Source organism: Nomascus leucogenys, chromosome 17 (assembly GCF_006542625.1).
Source record: "Nomascus leucogenys isolate Asia chromosome 17, Asia_NLE_v1, whole genome shotgun sequence".
NCBI lineage: Eukaryota > Metazoa > Chordata > Mammalia > Primates > Hylobatidae > Nomascus > Nomascus leucogenys.
The window spans coordinates 56137609-56156507 of NC_044397.1; positions in this window are offsets into that span (position 1 = coordinate 56137609).

Consider the following 18899-nt stretch of genomic DNA (forward strand, 5'->3'; position numbering starts at 1 on the left):
TTGCTAGAACAATTAGATTTTCATGAAGAGAAAAGAAAAAGATAAAGATGAAGATAGAAGAAGAGAAGAAGAAAAAAAGGAAGGAAGAGGAGAATTGGATCCATACATCTTGCCAAATTAAAAATTTAACTCCATGGTGTATATGTGCCACATTTTCTTAATCCAGTCTATCATTGTTGGATGTTTGGGTTGGTTCCAAGTCTTTGCTATTGTGAATAGTGCCATAATAAACATACGTGTGCATGTGTCTTTATAGCAGCATGATTTGTAATCCTTTGGGTATATAACCAGTAATGGGATGGCTGGGTCAAATGGTATTTCTAGTTCTAGATCCTTGAGGAATCGCCACACTGTCTTCCACAATAAGAGTTCATGTCCTTTGTAGGGACATGGATGAAGCTGGAAACCATCATTCTCAGCAAACTATCGCAAGGACAGAAAACCAAACATCGCATGTTCTTACTCATAGGTGGGAATTGAACAATGAGAACACTTGGACACAGAAAGGGGAACATCACACACTGGGGCCTGTTGTGGGGTGGGGGGAGGGGGGAGGGATAGCATTAGGAGATATACCTAATGTAAATGACGAGTTAATGGATGCAGCACACCAACATGGCACATGTATACATACATAACAAACCTGTGTATTGTGCACATGTACCCTAGAACTTAAAGTATAATAAAAAAAATTTATCTCAAAATGGATTATAGGCTTAAATATAAAACCTAAAACTACAACAGTTCTAAAATAATACATAGGAGAAACACTTTGTCTCCTTGGGTTAGGCAAACATTTCTTAGATGTAACACCAAAATCACAATCCATTAAAAATAAATTTATGAATGTTTTCATCAAAATTATAATTTCTTTTTGAAAGACAGTTAAGAAAATGTAAAGATAAATCACAGACAGCAAGATAATATTTTCCAATCACATATCTAATAAAGAACTTGTATCTAGAATAAATAATTAACTCTCAAAATTCAATTACAAATAGAAAAATGTTTGAAGATACTTTAGCAAAGTTGATTCAAGGACAATTAAGCACGTGAAAGATACTCAACATCATCCGTCATTAGGAAATGCAAATAAAGAACAGAGTGAGAAATTACTACACAATTGTTAGAATGCCCAAAATTGAAAAACACTGATGATACCAAGTGTTCATGAGGATATGGAAGCACTTCAAATTTTGAGGGATGGCAAATTGGGCATGGCTTATTCTTATATCTTAACCTTATGTTTAATACCAGGTCAGTAGAGCAAAGGTGACCAGAGCTAATATACAGTGATCATACCCATATATTTATACATGCATTTGTACAAACACACATATATGTAGACACATACGCACATATAAAACATCTATGAGTTCACTGACTTGCCATTCAAGGGAAAATACAGCAGTGAAGAAATTCACTGAGTAATTAACTACACAGGGAACTCAGTGTTTTTAATGCTACAAAGCAGAGATTTCATGAGATTATTTTACATATTAAAAGCTAGCATTCTTATAGGTCAGAGTTAGTTCACAGGTCTGCATAAGATTGACCAAAACAATTAATCTTATTCATTGGTCAAGAGGGAATCTCTGCCTAAGTCCAGTAAGTGTCTGGGATCACCGAAAGTCAAGGGTTCATAGTTTTGAAATAAAAATAAACTGGACTCATGAGCTTATCACTAAATTTTTCTTCTTGCTCCTTACTGCCAAGTTAATTAAAATTTTTTATGATGTGTGTTTAATGTACGTTATGAAAAAAGAAAACCTGAGGCTCAAATAAAAAAAGAAATCTGTCATCTATAAGAACTGTACTTCAGAGTAAGAAGAGAATGTGAAATCCTCTCTTGGTGGGGCAAAGAAGGTCTTGTCCATAGGAGACAAGGGACCAAGTGAAAGATAAGGAAAATAGATTATGGCACCTGACAAGGAGGGGAAAATGCACTATGCAGCAGCCATAAATTAGCCAACTTCAGAAATGCTATTTGGAGGAAGTACTGGTAGCATATGGAGATGCAGGAACTAAATTTCTAGTCAACAGACTGCCACAGAGACAGGCATCTTTCCATGTGTTTTCCAAATAATTTTGAGTTAAGAGCAAACACTGCTAGCAGATTGAGTGTGTAAGTATTCTCTGATATTTTATCTCTTTCCTCATTCAATCAGTCAGTTGGTCAATAAATATGTATGAAGCTACCACAGAGTGCATTACCTGATTGAGGTTCTGAGATTTTCAAAGGATTTCAAAATACTGTTATAGTCCTTAAGAATATTAAAATTCAAGAAAAAGAAAGTAGTTATAAATAAACATATCTGTATTTTTTACAACAATTATTTGAAGTCTCAGATTTGGAAGGCACCTTCATAGTCACAACCCAGTCATTTCCAAAATGTGTGGCTGGTTATACGCTCACCCCAGAGGGTATCTGAGGATAACCCTTGGCAAAGGGAGAAAAAATATTGAGCTATCTACTTCTGGTGATTTTTAAAATGTGCTCCTTTGAATGTACATGTGGTCATTTTATAATCATTGCAACATTTTATTGCAAGGAACACACACACACACACATATTGCAGATGGATGCTCAAATTTATGGAAAGTTGTGTCTAATTTTCAAAGTTTACAAGCTACATATATAATTTTCCTTCATTAGCATTTTTCAGTATTGTATACTGCAGCCTTAAATAATCTGCCTGCAGACTATACTAAAAGTCCAGTGACCAACGCGTCACTGTTTCTGACCTTAAATGGCCTTGTCATGTAGACATCACACATGAACATTCTCTGTAGTAATTGCTTCTGTCTAGGCAGATTAGGTTTTCCTGTACATTTTCCTTTTCCTTTTCTAGCCTTCTGTTCAAAGAGAAATGAGTTAGTGTGATGGTGACCAACTGAACTCAAATTATATCCGAATGATTGTTGGTTCTATGCTAAGGGACTCATAACATTTTTTAATGATCTGCTCTTTAGTCTTATATGTGGTCAAATCACAATTTCGTTCATCTCTCTATGTGCCACTGTCAGTATTGTTATTATTACTATTATTCTATAAACTGGTTAGTACACTCCAATCAGCATTCAGTGAGTGGTAACTGCTGTTACTGTCATTGAATATTCAGTCCTAAAAAGTGGTCATTTGTTCTGCTTTTGTTAAAGTTAACAGCTCATTTTGTTGTTCTCAGAAACTTTATAATGTCTGCTTATTTATAGTTTTCAAGTATTCTTAAGGTTTATTTAATATTCTTTTATTCTGCTTGGATTGTACTTCTTTAAAAATTTCACTGATAGATAAATCTTTTACAGATATTACCTGAGGGTACTCTTTGATTCTATTTGAGTGCTTCTAATGTAACAACCTTATTTTCTTGGGGGTCCTCCAACTTCTCTTTCATTTATTATCTTTTGTACCATCAAAAGTGTACTTCTAACATTTAAAAAATACTTTTGTATTTCATGATTTCTTTCTTTTGTAATAAAACTTATTCGCAGTTATAGGGTTTTTTCTTGGTTTTGTCTTACTTTTTGGCACCTGCTTTCCATAAATTTGAGATGCACATTGGATCATGTTTGGCCTGAATACTAAAGTAACTTAATTGCTTTTTCTCAATGATTTTTTTTCCATTTTTTGTTAACCCACTGGGGACTTTTTTAAGCCTTATGAGATATTCTTACTGCTGTAAGAATGGTTTCTCTAGTTTTCTATTAATTCTGAATAAAGTAAAACATGTAGAAATGCATTCTGGGGCCTCTCCAGTTCATATACCTTGTACCTGCTCAGTTTGAGGACCCAGGCCACAAACTGACGTTCATTGGCTACAGAAATACAGATTCACAAGTAACCTTTGTTCATCATGTTTTGTTAAGAGTCCTTAGTTTAAGTGATCTTGCATGAAAAAACAGTTTATTTTATTGGAAAAGTTAGAATGATGAGCTTGCATAAGAATATTCTGAACAAATCCTAAGAATCAGAAACAAACTCATGTATCATTAGGGATGGACTCTAATGTGGTTTGGCTGTGTCCCCACAGAAATCTCATCTTGAATTTTAACTCCCACAATTCCCATGTGTTGTGGGAGGAACCTGGTGGATGGTTATTGAATCATGGGGTGGGTCTTTCTCGTGCTGTTCTCATGATAGTGAATAAGTCTCACCAGATCTGATGCTTTTATACGGGAGAGTTCTCCTGCACAAGCTCTCTCTTGCCTGCCACCATGTAAGACATGACATTGCTGTTCACCTTCAGCCATGATTGTGAGGACTCATCAGCCATGTGGAACTGTGAGTCAGTTAAACCTCTTTTCTTCATAAATTACCCAGTCTCTGGTATGTCTTTATTAGTAGTGTGAGAACAGACTAATACAGACTCTAAACCACATCTCTGTAATGAGGCTGATAGGCTGGACGGTAAGTCAATAGTTGCCTTTCATGGGAGCATAGGTATCAGTGTTCCCTCCCATGGGAGTATAGGTATCAGTTCCCTCCAGACAAGGAAGTTGTCTTACATGTTCTCTATGTTTGTTTCTTCTTGAGCAGCTACTGAAAAGAGCCCTGTGGTCAGAGCTATCTGCACTTTCCTCATAAAGGGAGGCACACACACAAAGCTTTATTCAAATATAGGCTCTAATACTCATTCTCACCTTGCTTGAATTATTTGGTGTCCTCATATATAAAGTGGAGATTATAATATTGATTTTACACACTAGACTTCATAATCTTGTGGAAAATAAAGAACTATAAGTTAAGGCCCTTCCAAATTCTCTGGTATAGTTTCAACAATTGCACTTTCCCTTTACTCTGTGGATGTTAGGGTCTGACTTAAAGACCTTTTGTTTCTAAGCATGGGGCAAGGGGCTATATCTGCTAACAGTTTCTCACTGTCCATGCTGAAAAATAGAAACCACTGGTAATAACAGTTACAGATGTACATGGAGGAATTTTCTTTGGGAAGCTCAGTGGTAAAAGACAGAAATGGTGGCCATTATCTTTTGAGTGTCCTCACTGTCAATAAGTTAGTTCAAACACTAAGGCAGCATTCCTTACATTTTACTTATTTTTAAATCAGACTATTAAGTGCATGGTGAATTATGAAAATTCTTCCTGAATATTGGTGCAACCAGCCAATATGTACACAGAACTGAGAGACCATATGAAATTAAATTATTCAGATTTGTTCTGTCACAGGATGTTGTGCGTAAGTTAGGGACCAGGAGAACCTTAGGGAGAAGTTCAGCTGAGAAAGCTGTATCTACTCCTGTTTTCATCTGAATTTCTAGAACCTCTTTTGTCTAAAGATAGTCTTCTGTGCCAATTCTTAACCCAAATTTTTAATTTTAATATTCTCCATTAGAATATCTTTTGACAAAAAGATACTTTTGCTTTCTACACTGCAAATAATTTTTAGCACAAATGTGATCATATTCCATATATGCTTTACAAAGTTCAGTGACTTTTTAAACCTCTGAATACCTTAAAATCTTGTCATTTTCTATCTTTGTAGCTTCATCTCTGCTTTCCTCATCTCATGATATGCACTTCAGACACACTGCACTTGTATGCTTCATATTTTTTTGAAGTGAATGATCTAATCCTCACAAAAAAGTTTCAACTTGCTATTAAGTTTTTATTATATATTAGGGAAATTAAATACCAACAAGTTTAGATTATTTCCCTAATTATTATAATAATGATGATGTTTCTTCTGAATCTGTCAAGGCCTCTGAAATTTAATTCTTTCCACACTAAATTACACAAACAAAAGAAGAATGATTTCCAGAATGTTGATGCATGGAACTTATATAAATATGCTCTTACTTAAAAGCAGTAAAAACACTTTCAAAATGTTTTGAAATAAACTTTATCAGAACTCTGGATATTAATCACAAGCTTCTAACAATCTGAAGAGCATTCACTCATTAAAATCCTGCTGTACCAGAATAAAAATAAAGAGGTATGTGGCTCTGTTGACCTCTTCCCATATCTCTTTTCCAGTGTCACTGAATCCTTAAAAAGTGGAAGTCTTACTACTCCTAGCATGGACAGGCTTAGAGCTCTTCAGAAATCCCATTTCACAGCATCAACATCACAGCTCTTGAAAGCATTGTTTTTAGATCACTTATTTAACCTGTTATACCAATAGGAAACAAGGGCCTAATAAAAAATTTGTAAGAAAGACCTGGGAAAGATATATCTATTGAGGGCTGTATAAAGCTCTTACCTCTCACCTCTAACTGACCTTAGGGTCTTGTGCAAGTAGGAAGTGAAGGCTAAGGCAGAGTCGTAAATTAAATGTGTAAGGAATGCACCAACATTGTAGGTCCTCAGGTTGAAAACTTATTTGTTCAAGACACTCAAGAAAATATTTGGCCAATTACTAGCTGACCATCACGCTAACTAAGCAGAAACTTCAGTGGCTACACATTACAAAGAACATAGTCTTTATAGAGTTAATCCAGGAAAGTGACTAAACAAACAAACAACAGCCAGAAAAATAAAAATGAAAACAAAACATTAACAACAAACAAAAGCAAAATAAAGAAAAACAATACAACAACAAGAAATACAGCAACAACATCAAAGCCTATAAAAGAGGGGGTATGATATAATTTGAGTTGTCACATTATATAAATTGAAAGGTCCAGTTTTGAACAATAAATTATATTTATGAGACTTGCAAAGCGACAAGATTTCTTAAAAACTGTCCCTGAGAGGGCCCAAATTTGGACTGACTAGAAAATGATATTAAATCCACAATTATAAATATGTTCAAAGAATTAAAGGAAACTATGCCTAGAGAACTAAAGGACAACATCACATGATGTCTTACTAGGTTCAAAATGTCATGAAGTAGATCAAAATTATACAGAAGAACCAACTAGAAATTCTGTATTCAAAAAGAACAATACAGAAAATTAAAAACTTACTATATGGGAGAGCAACAACACATGTGAGCTTAAAGAAGAAAGAATAAGTAAACTTAAAGAAAGATCAATTAAAATTATCTACTCTGAGGAACAGAGAAGAAAAGTAATAAACAAATATTAATAGAGCTTCAGAAGCCTTTAGGACATCCTAGCACTTTGGGAGCCTGAGGCAGGCTGATCACCTGAGTTCAGGAGTTCGAGACCAGCCTGGCCAACATGATGAAATCCTATCTATACTAAAAATACAGAAACTAGCCAGGTGTGATGGCAGGTGCCTGCAATCCAAGATACTTGGGAGGCTGAGGCAGGAGAATCACTTGAACCTGGAAGGCTGAGGTTTCAGTGAGCCAAGATCGGGCCATTGTACACCAGCCTGGGCAACAAGAGCAATATACTCTGTCTCAAAACAACAACAACAGCAACAACAAACAACAAAACAAACAGAAAACAAGCAACAACAATAACAACAACAAAAAGAGCAAATAAAATCTAATACAATCAGAAGAAAGGAACTGATGAAGATTTGAGTGCAAAAAAGTAAGACAGAGCAGAGAAAAATAATAGAATCATTAAAAAAATCAAAAGTTCTTTGAAAAAATCTATGAAATCTATAAACTTTTAGACTCAACAAGAAGTGAAGAGGTAAGACACAAATTACTAAAACTAGGAATGAAATAAGGGTCATCACTACCAACTTAGAGAAAAAATATTATAAGAGAATACTATAAATAACTGAATGCCAACAAATTAGAAACTTAGATAAAATAGACAAATTTATAGAAAGACATAAAGAACACAAAGTGACTCAAGAAGAAATAGAAAACAGGAATACATCTAGAAAAATGTTAAGAGATTGAATTAGTAATTTTTAAACTTCACAAAGAAAAGCCCAGGTACATTTTGCATTACTAGTGAACTCTACAAAACACTTGAAGAACTGAGAGCAATTGTTATGGACTGAATACATGGATCCACCCAGCTTTTACAGGTCAATGCACTGACCCCCAGTATATACCCCTGTATTTGCGGTAATGAAATGATTAAGGTTAAATGAAGACATAAAGATGGACCCCTAATCTGATAGGATTAGTGTTCTTATAAAAGGAGACAACAGAGAACCTGCTATAGTTCTCTTACCTTGTAAGCACAGAGAAAAGGCCATTGGAGGACATATTAAGAAGTCACTCTTCAAGTCAGAAAGAGAGCCCTGATGAGAAAATGAATTTGCAAGCAACTTGATCATATGCTCCTCAATTCCAGAACTGAGAGAGAATTAATTTCTTTTGTTAAAGTCAGTCAACCTGTGATTTTTTTATGGAATCCTAAACAGACTAATCCACCATTTTCTCACAAAATCTTCCAAAAAATAGAAAGAATGGATCTTTACCAAACTCATTATATGAGCCCAATATTACATTGATATCAAAACAGATAAAAACATAAAAAGAAAAAAAGCCTGGGAAAGCACTATCCCTTATGAATATACACACAACAATCCTCACTGATGTACTAGAAGATCAAATCCAGTAGCATATTAAAAATTACACCCCAAGTCCAAGTGAGATTTATCTCAGGAATGCAAGGACTATTGTTTTTTTCTTTATGGTGCCCTTGGCTGTAGTATTAGGGTAATTTTGAGCCCATATAAAAGTTTGACTATTCTACTATAGAAAGTTTACTATTGAAGTCTATTATTGCATTGTCATCTATTTCTTTCTTCAGTTCTGCCACTCTTTGCTTTACATTTTTAGGTACTCTAATGTTATGTACATATATATTTACAGTTATTATATCTGCCTGGAAAATCGACTTTTTATAAATCTATCTTGTCTGATATAATTATAGCTACCCCATTCTGTTTTTGCTATTATTTACATATATTTTTCCTTTCCTTTACTTTCAGCCTATGTGTGTTCTTAAAGCTAAAGTGAGTTTCTTGTAAATAACATATGGTGTGGTCTTGTTTTCCTTAATCCATTCAGCTACTCTATGTCTTTTTATTGGGGAGTTCACATTTAAAGTAATATTGAGATAAAAGGATTTACTAATGCTATTTTGTTAGTTGTTTCTGCTTGTCTCGTAGTTCTTTTGTCTGCTTTTCTCTCTCATTCTATCTTTTTCCCATTTCTGAGTTTTGACATTGATGTGCTTTGATTTCTTTCTCTTTTCATTTTGTGTGATGTCTATAGTTATTATTTTATCATTACCTTTAGGCTTACATACAATATCTTATAGTTACAACACCCAAAGCTGATAACAACTTAAGTTCAATCACTTACAAAATCTCTAAACTTTAACTTCCTCTCCATACTTTATGGTACTATTGTCATGATTTGTATGTACTCTTTTAACATATTTTATTGTCATTTTTAATACTTCTACATTTTAACTTTTATACTAGAATTAATAATGATTTATACTCATTACCACTACAATAATATAGTATTCTGCCTTTTAATATTAACCTTTATTAATGAGTTTCATACTTCTTAGGCTACTGTGTTGCTGTTTTGTGTCCTTTCACTTCAACTTGAGAAACTCACATTAGCGTTTTTTAAGCCATGTCTAGTAATGATGATTTCCCTCAGCTATTCTTTGTCTGTGTAAATCTTTATCTATCCTTCAGCTTTAAAGGATAGTTTCGTAGGGCATAGTATTCTTGGTTGATAGTTCTTTACTTTTAGCATTTTTAATATGCAATCCTACTCTCTTACCGCCTGTAAAGTTTCTGCTGAAAAATCCACTGGTGGTATTATTGATGTTTCCTCATGTGATAAATTGCTTTTTTCTTATGGTTTTCAGAAAATTTTCAGTTAAGTTATTGTACTTCAGTTCTATGACTTCTGTATGGTACTTTAAAATATGTTCTGTCTCTGTTGGCATTCTCACTTTACTTATGCACTTTTTGATATCAATAAGATTCTTTATGCCAGTTATTTTGAGCTATCTGTTAGATATATCATATAAATCATTTTTATTAGAGTTTGCTTTTGGAGATTTATCTTGTTGCTTTTTTAAAACATCATTGCCTGGGTCCTCATTGTCTTGAAACTCTTCATTGGTGACTGTATATTAGACAAAGCAGATACCTCATCCAATTTTCAGAAACCGACTTTGTAGAGAAGTTTCCCAACAATAAGCCCAACCAGAGATTCTGGAGTCTCTAACAACTCTTTCCCTTTGTAGGGAGAATCAGGCAGCTGTTGGTATTTGTCGTTGTTGTTGTTGTTGTTGTTTTTGGCTTAATCTGTGCTGAGCTGGTTTTGTGGTGGGCAGGGGTGGATTTTGGTGTTTACCAGTCTAAATCTCCATCTCTATTTCTCCATTGTCATTCAGGCAGCCAGACTCTGCTGGACCCATCAGAGTTCTAAGACCAGGAAGACAATGCTAATTATCTTTACAGCCCTGGAGAAATTAAGACATGAGATACGTGGATCAACTCTCTCCCCAGGATGTAGCTGAGATATGGGATTTTTCATTTGCAGTACTCTGTGCTGACCAAGTGAGAAGATCTACAACATCAATCAGCTCAACCTTCTATCTCTACTCTCTTTCATGTGGCTAAACTGTGCTGGTCTTGTCTGAGTTTTAAGGCTGGAAAGAAAGAAGCCAGTCCTCTAGGGAGCCACCTTGGAAAGTTGGCTCACTAGACATGCAACCAACCCCTTTCCTCCCCAGAAAGAAGCTGGGAGGTAGGGGATGTCATCTTGATTTTGCAATGCTGTGCCAGGGATAGAGATTCTGGCAAGAGTGAATCACATCCTGAATCTCCCTACCAGTTTTGGTCAGTTTAGTATTACCTTCTGTTGGGAGTGCATAAACTTGTAAATTAGTTTCAAGATTTCTCAAAAAGGTATAAATGTCCATGAAGTGTTACTGGATCAGTGTGTTTGTGGGGGAAAGGAACACCCAGAGCTTCCTACCCTGCCATCTTTCTGATGCCACCTCAACCAAAGCATTTTTGGAAGATATAAAAATATTAGAGAATGCACACTTCTCAATTTCAAAACTTACTACCAAGCCATAGTGTGCCCGGAATTGGTTCCTTCTGGTGGGTTCTTGGTCTCGCTGACTTCAAGAATGAAGCCGCAGACCCTCACGGTGAGTGTTACAGTTCTTAAAGATGGTGTGTCTGGAGTTTGTTCCTTCGGATGTTCAGATGTGTCCGGAGTTTCTTCCCTGTGGTGGGTTTGTGGTCTCGCTGACTTCAGGAGTGAAGCCGCAGACCTTTGCAGTGAGTGTTACAGCTCTTAAAGTTGACACCTCCGGAGTTGTTCTTTCCTTCAGGTGGGTTCATGGTCTTGCTGGCTTCAGGAGTGAAGCTGCAGACCTCCGTGGTGAGTGTTACAGTTCGTAAAGGTAGTGCAGACCCAAAGAGTGAGCAGCAACAAGATTTATTGCAAAGAGTGAAAGAACAAAGCTTCCACAGCATGGAAGGGGACCCCAGCGGGCTGCCGCTACTGAGTAGCCGGCTTTGATTCCCTTATTCGGCCCCGCCCACATCCAGCTGATTGGTTCATTTTACAGAGCACTTATTGGTCCATTTTGCAGAGTGCTGATTGGTGCATTTACAAACCTTTAGCTAGACACAGAGCGCTGATTGGTTTACAATCCTTTGGCTAGACAGAAAATTTCTCCAAGTGCCCACCAGACCCAGAAGCCCAGCCGGCTTCACTTCTCAATAGCACCAGAGAAAAAGCAGTCCTAGAATAGGATAGACATATACATCAATAGAATATAATTAAGAGTTTAGAAATAAACCCTTACCTTTATGGTCAATGGATTATCAATAAGGGTGTCAAGATCTTTCAATGGTGAAAAAATAGTCTTCAACAAATGACACTAAGAAAACTGTATAAAAACATATAAACATGAATCTCCACTCATACCTCACACCATACACAAAAAATAAACTAAAATAGGTAAAGACCTAAATATATTAGCTAAAGTAATAAACTCTGAGAAGAAAACAGCAGTAAATCTTCCTGACTTTGGATCTAGTAATGGTTTCTTATAGGTAATACTGAAAGTACAAGCAACCTAAGATAAATAGACAAATTGAAATTCATTAAACAAGCAGCAAACAAACAAATAAAAATGTTGTGTTACAGATAATACCATCAATAAGGTGAAAAGAGTCTACAAAATGGGATAGCATATTATCTTTTACACAGCACATGTATCCAGAATATATAAAAACCTTTGCAATTGAACTAATTGTAAATAACCCAATTAAAACATGAGCAAGGATATGAATAGCTATTTCTCCATAACATATACACAAATATCCAATAGCACAGGAAAAGATACTTGGTATCATTAGCTGTTATGGAAATACAAATCAAAATTATACTGGGGATACCACTTTATACCCACTAGGATAACTATAATAATAAAACAACAAAACCCCAGATTACTTATTACAAGTGTTGGTGAGGATGTAGAGAAATTGAAACTCTCAAATATTGTTGGTAAGAATGTATATTGGTACAATTTTAGACAAGTTTGACAATTCCTCAAGATAAGGAACTAAATATTATCATATGACCCAACAATTCTACTCCTAAGTATTTATTCAAGAGAAATGAAACAATACATCCACCTAAAAACTTGTAAGTGAATCTTCAGAGTAACATTATTCATAATAGAAAAGAAGTGGAAACAACCCAAATGTCCATCCACTGATGGGTGGATAAATAAAAGTGGCACATCTACACAACGGAATATTATTCATCCATAGCAGGAAACCGAGTACTGATACATGCTACAATATAAACTTTGAAAACACTATGTGATGGAAACTAGATACAAAAGTACATATATTGCATAAGTCTATTTACATGAAGTTTCCAGAACAGGCAAATCTGTAGAGACAGAAAGTAGGTTAGTACTTGCTAGGCTGGAGATAGGACGAAGAGAGACTGCTAAAGGATTCTGATTTGGGGGTAAGGGGTGATGAATATGATCTAAAAATAGAATGTGCTGATAGTCAGATACTTTGTGTATATATTAAAAACAAAAATTGTGTACCTTTAGTGGGTAAGTTTTGTAATATTTGAATTAAATCTTAATAAAGCTGTTCAAACACACACACACACACACACACACACACACACCCCAGAGCTATTTGAAGTCACTCATTAAGTTTTGAAAGGCAATGGTAAATTGCCAGGTTTCAGTAACTTATATTAAGTTCCTGAATTTGAGGACTTCAATCCCCAAATCTTGCTCAGATAATCTTTGCTGTTGTTGGGAGAGTTATAAGTCCCAGGAGTCAGTGAGAGGAGGGCTGCAAGTGTTCCATCAACCTGATAAATTCACTTTACCGGGGGTTCTAAGCTCTGTCTTTCCCTTATGTGTAAAAGCTAGCTCTGAAAACATTGCTTTTTGAAATATCTGTAATAAATATTACAGTTTTACTGATGTTATGGGGTGCTTTTGTGCAATTCAAATCATTTAGTGATCCTACATTTTATGGCCTGAGCTAAAACCCAGGGGTATAAAGGCATAAGTTGGATATGAGGGACTTCCATTCCTTTGTCGCTTTTAGAGTTAGAGGCTTTAACATCTGACAAGTACAGTGGGGAAATATATCTACTTATATCTCTTTTTGTCAAGGGAACACTGATAACTAAAAAGGGTGGATTCTTTAACCTAGTCCCTGGAAGTTCATTACTACTGGAGTACAGGGTAAGGTGGATAGTTGAAAAGACCAAAATAAAATTCTTTGAATGTCATTTATTTAACCACAGGGTAGCCAGTGCTGCCTCTCTTTCAACTCTATTTTTAATTCCTGTGGTTACCACAAAGTGACCTTTTAGGTGTTGATAGTTTCCATAGCAGAAGCAGCAGAAGCACTAGAAATGGTCATATCATAGGATGTGCTTGGTGATTGTGCCCCACCCCGATCAGGTGTATGGGATTTCTCTGGAGTCTGTGCTCCCACCAAGTACCAGGTCTAAGAATCCAATGAATATTTTCCTTTGAAACCAACAAAAAATACTGTGTAAAGCACATAACTTCTTAACAATTTATCCAAAATGTAGTCCCAATAGCTGACATCAGAGGAGTCCTGGGTGGATGTGACTAAAGAAATAAGAACCTGGTAGAAGCAACTTAGATGTTTCTGAACCAGAGATGTGAAGCCCTGGTATAGAGGCCTCACAATGCAAATTCCTTTCATGAGATGAGTAGGTACCTGAAGGACTCTTAAGTATTGTGTCGGTCTCTGCAATAAGGCTGAGTGCTGAGTAGAAGGACCTGCATGGAGAGGTTCAGGGAAGGTGTCATTGGAAGTCCTTTCTTCAGGGTTTGTATTTCTACCTATGAACAGAACTAAAATAGAGCAACCATTATAAATTAAGACTAATGTATGAATAATTGACCAGGGTCAATATCTTAGAAATTTAATTCTTAAACTTCATAGATTATCCATTCCTTTTATTTAGCTTATCACTCTATTTCCATAGAAAAATGAGGAAAATTACCCATATCTTAGATGTTTTTCAGTGGGTGAATGTGGGTGCCATCTCAAGTTTCTGGTGGGGAGATGAGGAGGATGTGCTACATTCTGTAACCAGGCTTGCAGATGAGTGTTCTGAGGGATAGAGTGTATAGTGGTGGTGGTGTACAAGGAAAGCAAGTAAGAGGCTTTCTGAGGTCTGCCACAAAAGAGGAGGGGAGACTCACCTGGCATGAGACTCTCAACTGATTGTCCCTGCATAGAATTGTATGTTAAAGGCTGGGGGGGAATGGGAGAGGGGGTGCTGAGTGAGAAATGCTCAACTCCAAATGCTCAACTCCAAACCTCTCATTTGACAGCAGAGAGAAAGAATGACTGAAGTTTCCAGAAGAAATGGGATTTACTGATATTTGCCATACTATTTAGTCAGATACAATACCTGACTCAAAAATATGATTGGTGAGTTATACTCTCTTTACAGCATCCAAGTGCTGGGCTCTGAGGATGGACTAAGACCTAATCTCAAGCCACAGCTTCAGAGAATATGGCAACAGTGTGAATTGTCCTTCATTCCACTTTTCATCCACTTGGGTCGAGCCCCTGTCCTTTTCTCTCTAAGGTAAGATACCGCTGCCACAGGAACTCTTCCTTCTAAACCTTTATTACAAAGAAGAGCAAGAACTTCTCCATTTCTCCCATTCCACAACCACACAACAAGGCATGTATAAGTATATACCTAGAATACACAGGGTAACTTTCTGACCCTTAGTCCAGGGCCATAGTGTCTGCCTAACTGGAGGAATGAGAAGAGATTGCTCTAGATGCCTCAAAACAAAACAAAACCCTAGCAGTCTTGTAAGAAAGGACACCTTGCATTTCTGAATGAGGTAAAGGCAATAAGAAAAGATAAAAGAGGGCCAGACTGACTTGCTTTTTTCCTAGAACATGGCATGAGAAAAAAAAAATGATTATTTTTCTGAAGTCAAATCTTTGGCCTAGTGGTTAATAAAAACTCATTTCAGGTACTTTGAAGGTTAAGTCCTAATTTTCAATATTGCTGGGATATTTTTTGTCTCTTTCTGTTTCTACAGGGATATCTTTTTAACAATCTGTGAGAATCAGTGTCAGATTCATTTAAACCTGTGAGTCAGATGTCATTTAAACCAGAGAATCAAGAGGTATCGTTCTAAGGCAACAGCTTCACATACATCCTGCATTTAAATGAGCTATACTGTGATTTCTATGAAAGTGAGAGCACTGGTTAATTTGCAACATAAGGTTATGATCTCGATCAGGGAAAAATAAAATCTGATACTTTAAAATAACTGGTGATGAAAAATTACATTAAAGGACTTGACACTACCTTTGCTAGTGTTGTATCTGTTTCCACAGAAACAGTAGAAACAGCCAAAGTCTAAGGTGAGCTTGGGTGGATAAGGTGGTCCCTATCATCTTTCCTAAGTGTGTTCTTTAATTCAATTCTGTAGCTAGCAGACATCAGAACTCTACAGATTAATATTTTAAATAATAACCTTGTGATAACTATTTTTTCCTCGTGAACTGTAATAATTTGGAACTTCTCTCTCTCTCTCTTTTTTTTAATGCAGCAACGATAACTACCTGGGCATGTGGGAAAGAGCAGAAAGTATGACCTGGTGCAGTCAAATGTCAAATAAAGTTTATGACAACTCAAATGTGCTACAAAGCATATAATGACCCAATACGGAGGTGGAAGAAAGGGTAAAACAGGAAATCTGAGCAGCTAAGGTGCATGATTTCAGACAGGTGGTAGTTGTTGGCTTCATTCCAGACTGAAGAAACAGAGGGTTATGTTCCAAATTATTTTGGGGAGCACTACTTATCAAGATGAGCTCTACAGAATGTCTGGTCACCACTCAGGTAACTATTATGATGAATAGTCCAATATTCTCTGGAGCTGCTGGCCTGAGATGAGGTTTTATTCCATCATTCGCAGCATCCAACACTTAGTCTTCAAAGTGAGGGCTGTACAGGGAACTCAACTGGATAACAAGAAAAAAATATAAGAATTTTTATTTATATCCACTTTATCTTTTAAAACTTCTTTTAAAACCTATTATTTGTATATGTTCTTCTTTTGTTCAGCACTTTAATTTATATATAATAAATATAATCTATTTATAATTAATTTTAAGTGTATATACAGTTCAATAAGTTTTAAGAAATATATGAGTCACTGCTACAATCAGGATACAGAATATTTTCCTCATTCCAACAACTACCCTTGTGCCCTTTCCCAGTCAATACACACCCTACCAAATTTCAATTAATCATTGTTCTGTTTTCGGGCACTAGAGAATAGATTTGCTTTTTCCAAAATTTCATAGAAGAGAAATCAAACAATGTGCCTTCTTCTGTGTTTGGCTTCATTCTCTAGCATAACATTTGTAACCTCACCATAACAATGTCCCCACCAACATAAGATATTGCTAATCTTTTAAATGTAGTCATACTACTGAGTGTGCGGTGGAACTCACTGTGTTTTAATTTGAATCTTTGGTGAGTCACAATGTGGAGCTTCTGTTCATGTACTTATTGAATTTTCACATATTTTGTAAGGTGTTTGCTCAAATTTTTGTTTATATTTCACTGGAATTATTATGGAGTTGTGAAGAGTTCTTTTTTTATCACATATACTTTGCAAATATTTCCTCCTTTTCTATGGCTTACTTTTTTTCTTTTTTAGTAGCATCTTTTGAAAAGCGAAAGTTTTCAATTTTGATACAATTCACGTGTCATGTCTTTATTGTTGTGCTTTTTGTGTCAGATGTAAGAAATTTTTCTCTAGCCCAAGGTCACAAAGATTTTCTAACTGGTTAATGGCTACTGAATAGTGCTTGCTCTTGGGGAAATCAGTTGGTATAATAATTTGGAGGTGATTGCTTATATCTGTTAGAAATAACTTGACTGCTCTCATTTTCACCTACTTGGTGATGTTTCTTGATAAAGAATGTTTTATTTTAATAAAGTGTAACTTATTAACATTTTATTTCACTGTTGATGTTTTGCTGTCTTGTTTACAAAATACATACATCAAGTAAATATTAATTTATATTTTTAAACTTGATTATTTTTCTTACATTGATTTCAAAAGCACCTAAAATTCAGTCTTCTGTGATATGATCTAGAAGTCAATCTCATTTTTCTCCACATTGATATCCAGTGGACCCTATATCATGTATTGAAAAGAACGCCCTTTGCCACTGCTCTGACATGCCATCTTAGTCAGGGACAAGTGTCAATCCTTATGTGGCTCTGTTTCTGGGTTCTCCACTGTATTCCAATGGAGTATTTGCCAGCTAGGTAGTCAAAACCACAGTGTCTTTACTGTGGCTTAATAACTCTTAATGTTTAGTAAAGCAAGTTCCCGTATCATGTTCTTTTTCACTAACATTGTCTAGGCTTTTCTTGGTCCTTTGCATTTGCATGCAAATCTTATAATTAGCTTTTCTATTTCTGTAAATAGAGACCTACTAATATCTTGATTTGGATTGACTTTAATTTATAAATTAGTTTGTCAAAAATTGAATAGATACCTTGCACAACTTTCTTTAGATATACTTTAGATTAATATTTTTCTGTCTTTAGAAGTGGCATATTTTAAATTTATTTCTAACTGTTGTCAAAATATATAAATGTAGTTCAATTTGTGTGTTAAATGTGTATCTTGCAACTTTCCTCAACTCACATATTGATTCTAAAATTGCTATATGTCATCTATCAATAATGAGAGTTTTATCTAACTATTATATTTTCACCTTTTACAAACCTTGCATAGTTTTCTTTCTTGCTGCTACGGCTAGTACCTAAAATACAATGATACTGGCGTTGGATGTAGAAATGATAGTCAGCATCCAAGTTTCATTCTTAATTTCAAATGGAAAGTTTTCAACATTTTACCAATATAATATTGACTGTACATTTCTTTTTGTCCATACCCTTTACTAAGTTAATAAAGTTCACAATTGCTGATAATTCACTAAGTGATACTTTAGACTTAATGAATGTTATATTTGCATAGTATGGTGTGGTATTATACTCTACCGTATAAAGAGTATGCCATGTGGAGTGGTGTGATGTGGTGTGTATTGGTGTGTGGTGCATTGTGATGTGGTATGGTATGCTGTGGTGTTGTATCATGTGGTGTTATGTGGTGTGGTGTGGTATTGCGTGGTATTCTGTGGTGTGGTATGGTGTTATTTGGTATAGTGTGGTATAATGTGGTGTGGTATGATATAGCATGGTTTGGTATATTATGGCATTATGTGGTGTAGTGTGCTGTTATGAGGTGTTGTGTGGTATGGTATGATGTGGTATACTATGAAATGGTGTGGTATGGCATAGTACAGTACGATGGTGTGTAGTGTTATGTCATGTGGTATGACATGGTATGGTATGGTATAGTATGGTGTGGTATTATGCGATGTGGTATGGTATGGCGTGATGTGGTATGATATGGATTGGTGTGGTATGC